Raw genomic sequence first — 9,019 nt, 5'->3', positions numbered from 1 at the left:
GTAGTAGTAGTAGTAGTAGTAGTAGTAGTAGTAGTAGTAGTAGTAGTAGTAGTAGTTTTCACTTGTCTGCATGGTTTTAACTTACATTCTTCAAGGCCATTTAATAAATGCAGGTGTGTAATCTGCAAAGAAAGAAGCATAGAAAATAAATTGTTTAATTTTTAAATGCCATGGGCAGCTTTATAAAAACATTAAAACTTCAGTTTAATTATTTCAATTATGACGGAGTGTACCTGATAATAAAGTAAAACATTGAATGGCTTTCACGGTTTAAACAATGGACAAAGCCAAAGTATACCAACAAGTACCGTTTGTAAACTGAGTGCATGCCCAAATGCATTTTGATTTAAGCATGCTGTAAGTAACTCACTCAAATTTATTTTAGCATTTGATGTTGTCATTTACAAGCCTGTGGCGTCGTAAAATGACTTATCTTTTAAAAACAATGTGTTTTGCTGAAAACTACCGTCAAGTTGAATGTTCTTGAAAGCAAAGCCTTGTTGTACGTCGTAACTTGTAATGTGCCCGATTTATTGAGGTCTTCCTTTGGGACAAGAAACCAGCAGTTGTCAAGGTCAATCATTTGTTGAAGGCGGTAACACACATCCAGAACACAGTTACACGATGCGTCTTTGTCACAGATGCCTGCAGTCTGTAAAATAACAGCAACAAAACAAAATATGTTTGTTGACAGTTATTTGGATCAGGTATTTTGCCGCGAAAACTGTTACGAATTCATCATGCAGGCATTATTCCTGATAATTCTATAAAAGCTAAACACTATTTGCACTGTCAAACTCGCAATAATATTTGTATTACAACCTTCATTTTCAGCCAATGAAATTGCAGGTAGTCAATCATTTAGTACTAGGCTTAATCATGAAGATTGTCAATTTTCGCGGGTATTTAAAGGTGCGCCTTTGGCTACTCATCCGATGAAAACACCTTGCGTCAGAATATGTGCTGACAATGAGATAGTATTCTATTATAGTTAGATGACTTAAAATCACATTTTAATGATTATGAATGGCTCGATCGCTTCGCTAACTCCGCCCATTCTTAATCATTAAATTGTGACTTCGTGTTATCTAACTATTATTAAGCTATTTAACTTTTACAGTGTTGCACCTGCATAATAAGATCATTTTTAGTTTCTTACCAGAACAGGCATTTATAAACACATATGTTATTAACTCGTTTAAAGACATGAAGAGTATGACCTATGTCAAGGTTAAACACATTAGCAGTAAGTGCGAAATGCACAAAGTATTGAGTAAATTAGTGATGTGTAATTTATACATATATTCATAATAATGATACAGCAATGTTGCAGCATGGAAAACAGTATGGTAACGAGGATGAATATTATTAAGAAGAATTATTGAGTATACCATAACGATCAAGTTGTGATTCTTGAACAAAGGTTCAGAGCATAATCAGTCTACATTTATTAACATAGATTAATAGATGGTGGTATATAAACTCAGATGATAGTTTCATTTTTTGTGCTACCGATCGTGTTTTTTAGAAACATTGACGGTAAAATGCTGGCTTAAGTTATGTTTATAATAAGACCAGTGGTTCACTTATTGAATGAACTTACGTCGATTCTGTTTGATGTAACATTGTGTACTTTTTTCGGTGTTAAACTCTTTCCGACATAAAGAGTCAATTGAAACATTGAAACATTGACGGTAAAATGCTGGCTTAAGTTATGTTTATAATAAGACCAGTGGTTCACTTATTGAATGAACTTACGTCGATTCTGTTTGATGTAACATTGTGTACTTTTTTCGGTGTTAAACTCTTTCCGACATAAAGAGTCAATTGCAATTTATGAACACCACTACCGTCGTCCGATGCTTGAAATGTGACTCTGAAAATATAGCGAAATATTTATTTAATTACCAATCATTAATACACCACATACTCGCTTTGTTAATGGACATGGAAACATCAGTGTAGCTTGGGTTGAACCATTTGTTTCAAAATAGCTTTTATCTTTTATTGGCAATTGTGTAACCAGGTTTTAACACGTATTCGCTCTGTAGATGGCAGTGGCATCGGCACTGGTGTTGGAGTCGAACCAAGTATCCAGAAAGTCTTCTTTTATTTTATTTTATTTTATATTTTATTTTTATTTATTTTATATTTTATTTATTTATTATTTATTTATTTATTTATTTATTTATTTATTTATTTATTTATTTATTTATTTATTTATTTATTTATTTATTTATTTATTTATTTATTTATTTATTAATTTATTTATTTATTTTATTTTATTTATTTATTATTTTTTTTTTGGGGGGGGGTTGCTCCCGGGTAATACCTCATATTCGGTTAGCTATCGCGGCGGCAGCATCGGTGGTATAAGAGCTTCGAAAATAATTCAATGGGCATTTGTCTTACAAAGTAATATACATTGGTGTTTGGGTCCATGAAATATTTTAAAAATATTTTAATAAGGGAATAATGCTTGCAATTACGCTTCACATGCTAACCTTTATCATTGACTTATGCCTACATTACGCTTCACATGCAGCTAACAAGGAACAAATGCCTACAAAAACGCTACACATGTAGATCACATGGGACTAAAGCCTACTATTACGATACTCAGGCAAAACTTCATCATTTCATAGAGGTGATATAGTACCAGATAAGCTGATCTGATTGACAGAAAGTTTAAGTTCATATTCTCAATACTGATTTGCATAAGTTTGTTATGTGTTCGTATAAATTGAAAACTCCATTAACACACACACCTCGATGTATACGTATATGTCCCATTTTCAACGTTTTTCTCAAGATACTCATCTGAGACTCTCGGTGGTGTGTTGTCAATATGAACTTCAGTGTAATCAACAGCCATATTGTTCATGGCATCAGTTGCACGCAGCCAAACCCTAACGTGACTCCCATCGTCGAGTTGCTCCGTGATGACGTAACTCTCCTCCAATGGTATAGGCTTCCAATTTGAAGCTGGAATCTAAATTATTACTCGATTTAATAATTTGTAATTTCAAATTGATATTTCAGGGAAATGCAGATACCCTGTAAAAGTCTAATTGTGATGCTTGTTATTACATTTAGATAATGAGCCCTATAATTAATGAGCGTATGAATTTTTTTTCAAGCATTTTCGTTAATTTAAAAGACAAACTTACCATTAAGATGTAAAATTGTACTGTTTTAGTCAAATACACTTTATATAAACTGACAAATCAACTAAACATGTCCAATATGAAATGTCGTTAAGTAAACAATGACAGTACAGTACGCTCTTTGATAAGTGCAGATCCAAAGCCGAATGGCAAATCAACTCTACAAGGCTCTACTATACTCTTTTGTGTATACCGAATGCGCTTCGGTATGATATTGACAATAATGAAACAAATCTGTGTTTAAAAATTAATCTGCACTCAGACAAATATTTATTAACTAACCTGTCTGTCGTCTGTAAAAACACGATTAAGTTCAAATTTGACTAGACCGTGTTTATTAGGTATCGCCTTCAATGTTCTATCGCCCTCATTGTCATCGATAGCAACGTATCTGAAACAGATATCAAGATAAAGTGTAATTTGTGGTGTGTTCCGAAACCTGCCCCATGGCAATTTAAATTAAACAATAGTATTTGTATTTGTCCAAAAAACGGACTCCTTCTTGAGTTAAGTTGTATTAGCTTGCACAGATGAGCAAAGTATGCAATGCGGTGAATGCAATGAAAGGCTAATTGTGATGCTGTGTTAAGTGATGAAATGCTGCCCTTTTCAACCCAACGTTTATCATTAAAATGGATAGTTCTTTACAGTGGCTGGTTTGTTTTTTAATGATAGGTAAATTGGTATTCAAACTGTGGGTTGAGGTTAAACAAAGAAACGGTTTGCTTTGACAAACAACAATCTTAAATGTTCTGTTTCTTTATAACAATTGATGAATTTACTTTTTGCTTCTCACAATTCCATTATCTTCCAAATCTTGGAACTGGGTTGGATAAGGCAATACTTTATTGAGCAACTTTCCATCGTCGTGTACTTTATTTATGAAGTGATTTTCCCAGTTGATTTCAATCCTTGATTTTGAATCCTTTGCAGATGTCTGCCACATGAATCCAGTTTCCTTAACAGCACTGACAATATATAAACCACCATCTCCAACGACCGTATGTTTAACATCTTCAGCGTTTGGTATCTTTGTAAGAAGACCAGGTTTTGTAATTGTTATTTCAGACGAGTCGTCAAACAACACAAGGCGCCTTGCAATCTTTGTATTGTTAGCCCTATCGGCGGCTGTAAGTAAGACAGAAAACATTCCCGACCTCGGAGGAGTAAATGTCGGAGATCTGACGTTGTTGGTATTGTTTTCAGTGTAGGTGAACACAGGAGACAGCGGATTTCGCTCAATGAGCTCGTCATGAATATTGGGCTCAAGAAGAAATGCCTCAATTCTGTATTCAAGGAGACCAGAGAGATCGTCGAACCATCCCGACCATCGTGGTGTTATGGGATTCTGGAATATGGTTAAATTGATTAATATATTATATACTCACTTCATATAAAGGTCGACCAGCAGAAATGAGTAATTCAGTATGTTTTTCGAATTTTATTTTTACATTGCTTTCACAGCAACCTTTCGCGATATATTTACTATGTAGCATATTTCTGCTTGTCGCCGTGTCTATAAAAGGTATCACACAATCATTTTAAATGTTTTCTGATTCAACAAGAAATTTGTATAGAATGTGTTCATTCGATGACTTCATGATTTTAATCTAAAATATTTAACCTATGATTGCAATGCCGATATGGACTGTTAATTCCACATATTATGTTATATTTGCTATAACCTATATTTTCAATTTGCTTTTCATGTGTAAATTAAACACCAAATATGTTCAGACACATCAACACATTTAGCAAAAACGATACTAATTGCTAAGTGTGTCGTTTTATATCATTGCATTCCTTGTTTATTTTATGTCTACTATCCTTGTGCAATTAAACAGAATCTTTGTTAAACTTAAGCTGCTTGGCTGGCCTATGTGTTTATAAAAGCATGCACAGTTTGAGATTTGAAATCAGATGTTGTATTCGACTCGAGTCAATTTTTCAGCGTGAATTCGAAATCTGAACAAAATCCACAAAAGTCGAAAACGACCTCGCGAATGTTACGACATGACGTCAGCATGGTGGAACACAGCCGTAGCCGTATTGCACTGGAGTGGAAAACAGATGTCCGTATTTTGTGATAAATGTGTGGATTTGGGATTGGTATTTTATAGATACGTATAACCCAAAATTAGGATAATTAATCAAATAAAAACATAAATGTTATTGGTATAACCTTAGTAAGGTCTTCATAAACTGTGATTGGTTCTTCTCCTGGTATACACATTCTTCCAGAGTCTTGTTCGGAACAATGATACAAAGTCAAATTTAAACTCAACTCTTTCCGACACTGTGTGGCCATTATACAACTCGGTTCTGTAAAAGGTATTTGTGTTGATGTTGTGCAGATTCCGGAACCCACCACTTCTTACGTTGAAACTCACGGTAAAGCTGCGGAAATACAAACAAAATTATAATTTGCACCATTCTAGCAAACGTCAGTATGAACATTTATTCGACTTAAACTATTAAACACTATAATTGCAAGCTTGTGTTTTCGATCTTTGTTTCTTTATATTCGCATTTTATATCACAACGGGCCAGTATCGAATTTCGCAGTTTCCTTAGTCTATTACTAAATAAATTTCAATGGTTAGAACATCAAGTCAATGAGAACAAATGTAAGACAAACAATATAAAGAAAATAACTTACTTGTCTCCGTCTTCAATACTATACAAGTGGTCTCTTTGTAGGTGGGTTCACTTTAAATCAAACAAAGGATCTGTGTATGACACTTGTGGGCAATGGAGCAGGCTATCGTAAGCGATGACAGGAACACCTTAGTTGAAATAAGTAAAACAAAACTTTGAGAATGAATATATCGCACATTGTCATTTTTAAAACATACTGTGTTACTTAAGGTGACAGTTTTCTGCATTTTGTGTTTCACACTTTGACGGAAAAGGGTAGAAATTGCGACAAATCGGCACACGGAGGAGCGAAGTAATAACTAAGCGCATTATCGCGAAGCCTCTTGGTGTATGTTCGCATGTTTGCCTGGCAAATTGATTTCATCTACCACTTGGAGCATTTTTGCAAGCTAAGGGGCAAAACTGCCGCAAGAGTCAGAGCGAAATTGCGCCAAATAGCCCGGAAAATAATGCAGCGCATTACAGTATCAAGATTGGTCTTGATAAAGCAAAACCCGCCACATGGAGGGGCGTAAATGCGACAATGCCGAAGATTCGAAGCTAAAATGTAAAAATAGGACCTTGGGCAAAATTGCGTCAAATTATCCCGGGGAAATAATACTGCATTACATTTTCGTCCCACCACAGCGTATTTTCGCTGCGCCACTTGGCGCTATTTCGCGTTGTAACTTGGTGCATTTTCGCCTTTCGGTAGGCACGAAGCCACTTTGCGTAGGTGTGCATTTTCGCTCAGCATACTGATTACATCAACCACTTGGAGCATTTTCGCAAGAGTGGTGGGCCAAGGGGCAAACCTGCCGCAAGCAATTGCGGCAAATAGCCGGAAAAATAATGCAGCGCATTACAATATCAGGATTGGTCTTAATAACGCGAAATCCGCCACATGGAGGGGCGTATATCCGACCATGACGAAGATTGCGAAGCTAAAATGTAAATATGTCCTAGTGCAAAATTGTCCCAGGGAAATTATAATGCCTTGAATTTTCATCCCGCTACTTGGCGTATTTTCGTTGCGCCAATTGGCGCTATTTCGCCTTTCGGTAGGCACGGAAATTCAGCGTAATAATTTGTTGTTATAACGTATTATGCATGACGAACGGAAGGCAACACGGCGGAATTGCGCAATAAACGCATTTTGCTCACATCTTGCCCCGCAATGTGATGGATTCTGTATTTTTTGAAAAGGCGAACACAAAATGGCAGAAATCAGTGAACATAATTACTTGAATGTACGCCACATAAAGCATTCGAAATAATACTTTATATATGGAAATACTGCAAATCACTTATTGTACGCTAAGACTTACAATTAGGAGTTGGGGTTGAATACTCTCATTATTCGTGTCGTATTCTGCTAACTAATAATCGAGTAAATTACATTGCACGTGTTTTGTCATTTCAGACGCGTATACACACCTGGATATCCTTCATGGCGTACCGCACGGAAAAGTTATATACATGTACACGTATCCGTATAGCCGTATAGGTGGCGTTTCGAAACCTCCGTTATGTTTAATTATGTTTAATATTTGCAACATTATAAATGGTTTCCTTACCACTTTGATCCTTGTTGACTTTCATATGAACAATATGGGCGTTGCTAGAAACGATTCCGAAACCTGATTTTGAAACATAGTTTTCCGAGGGAAAGGTCGTGAACATCGGCTCAAATTTGGCTTGGAGTTGAACGTGGACATAATTGAAGTTATCCTGGTTACTCCAGATTGGTGCATTGGTTTTAGCACACGGCTCACTGCGTATTAAAGGTATAAAAACATTAATAATCGACACATGACAAAATAATGGTACTATTTGATTGGTTGTAGCACATGGCGCACTAGGTAATAAAAGTTATATAGCATTGGTTGTATTACACGACACTCTGCGTAATAAAAGTAACATATTATTGGTTGTAGCACACGGCAAACTGTATATTAAAGGTAACATACTATTGGTTCTTCTACGTAATAAAGGAATCATAACATTGGTTGGAGCACATGGCACACTGCGTAATAAAGGTAGCATATCATTGGTTGTACTACGTAATAAAGGCATTATAACATTGGTTGGAGCACACGGCATACTGTGAAACAAAGTGGTTATAAAATTGAATTGAATGTTTGATAAATGTAGAATTATATGCATGCAATTGACACACTTTGCCTTTAAAATTGTTTTACTAATACAATGTACAATTAAATCGTTTTTTAAAGATTTTTTCGGGCACAGGTTGACAACCGTTAATTGGATTGACCAAACGTAAAATTACAACTGTTATCAAATACACTAAGCAAATCGTTCTCATCAATCGGTTTCGATGCTGTGTTATATGACTGGCACGTCATAAATGTGTCACTTAATTCGTAATTCTCTTGATGGTTTGTTAGCGAAAGTCACTTCCATTAAATGCTTCAAAATATGTAAATGCTAATTGCATTTGTAAACACACCAGTATGCATGTAATAACCTCTTATTGTACAATTCATGTCATATTGTTAAAATTACGTTTTGAGAAATGCATAATATTTATATATATTAGGTTTTAAGCGTTTACATTGTAAAATAACAACAAACATACTTCATGTAGAAGAGGTTCTTCAAATCGGTTCTCCTGTCATCTTTTAAAGTTACATCGCAGGAAAGCACTTTTGGCATGTTCTTTCCATACGAAACTGCAGCAAAGTGGGAGTGAGTAATTGGTCGTTATGTCCGCATATTGTTTCTTTGCCATTATAACGTTAAACGGGTTTTATTGTCATGACTGGGATATAGTTTGTTTCTAAATACTGCTATGTAATGTGCTACATTCATATGTATTACTACTAAGCAATATTCATACAATGTATTACCACGAATCATTTCTCATCACATATATCTTTATAACATTAAAGCAATTGCCATACTTTGTTTAACAACTAAATATTATTGATCAGTATATGCATGACAACCTAGCGGATTGCATCAAATGAATTATAACTGAGCACAATGCATCATAATTATGTATTACAACTAAGCATTTTCATTGTATTGTTTAAAACAAGCAATACTCATCATATGCATTACAACTAAGCGATATTCGTCATATTTATTACCAATAAGCAACTACTCAATATCATCAATACATTGTATTTCTACTAATCAATATTATCAATACTATGTATTTCTATTTCTCAATATTATCAATACTTTGTATT

The 9,019-nt window shown here is 34.9% G+C and overlaps 1 pseudogene; it reads right to left on the bottom strand.

Annotated features, from left to right (window-relative positions):
• The window catches only part of LOC128241056 (ephrin type-A receptor 3-like), a 21,498-nt pseudogene extending 13,018 nt beyond the window's left edge, over positions 1-8,480 (bottom strand).
• Between the last annotated feature and the right edge of the window lie 539 nt (positions 8,481-9,019).

This window comes from Mya arenaria, chromosome 7 (genome assembly GCF_026914265.1).
Source record: "Mya arenaria isolate MELC-2E11 chromosome 7, ASM2691426v1".
Classification (NCBI taxonomy): Eukaryota; Metazoa; Mollusca; class Bivalvia; order Myida; family Myidae; genus Mya; species Mya arenaria.
Note: the sequence above shows the minus strand (reverse complement) of the source record. Positions and strands in the feature narration are given on the sequence as shown.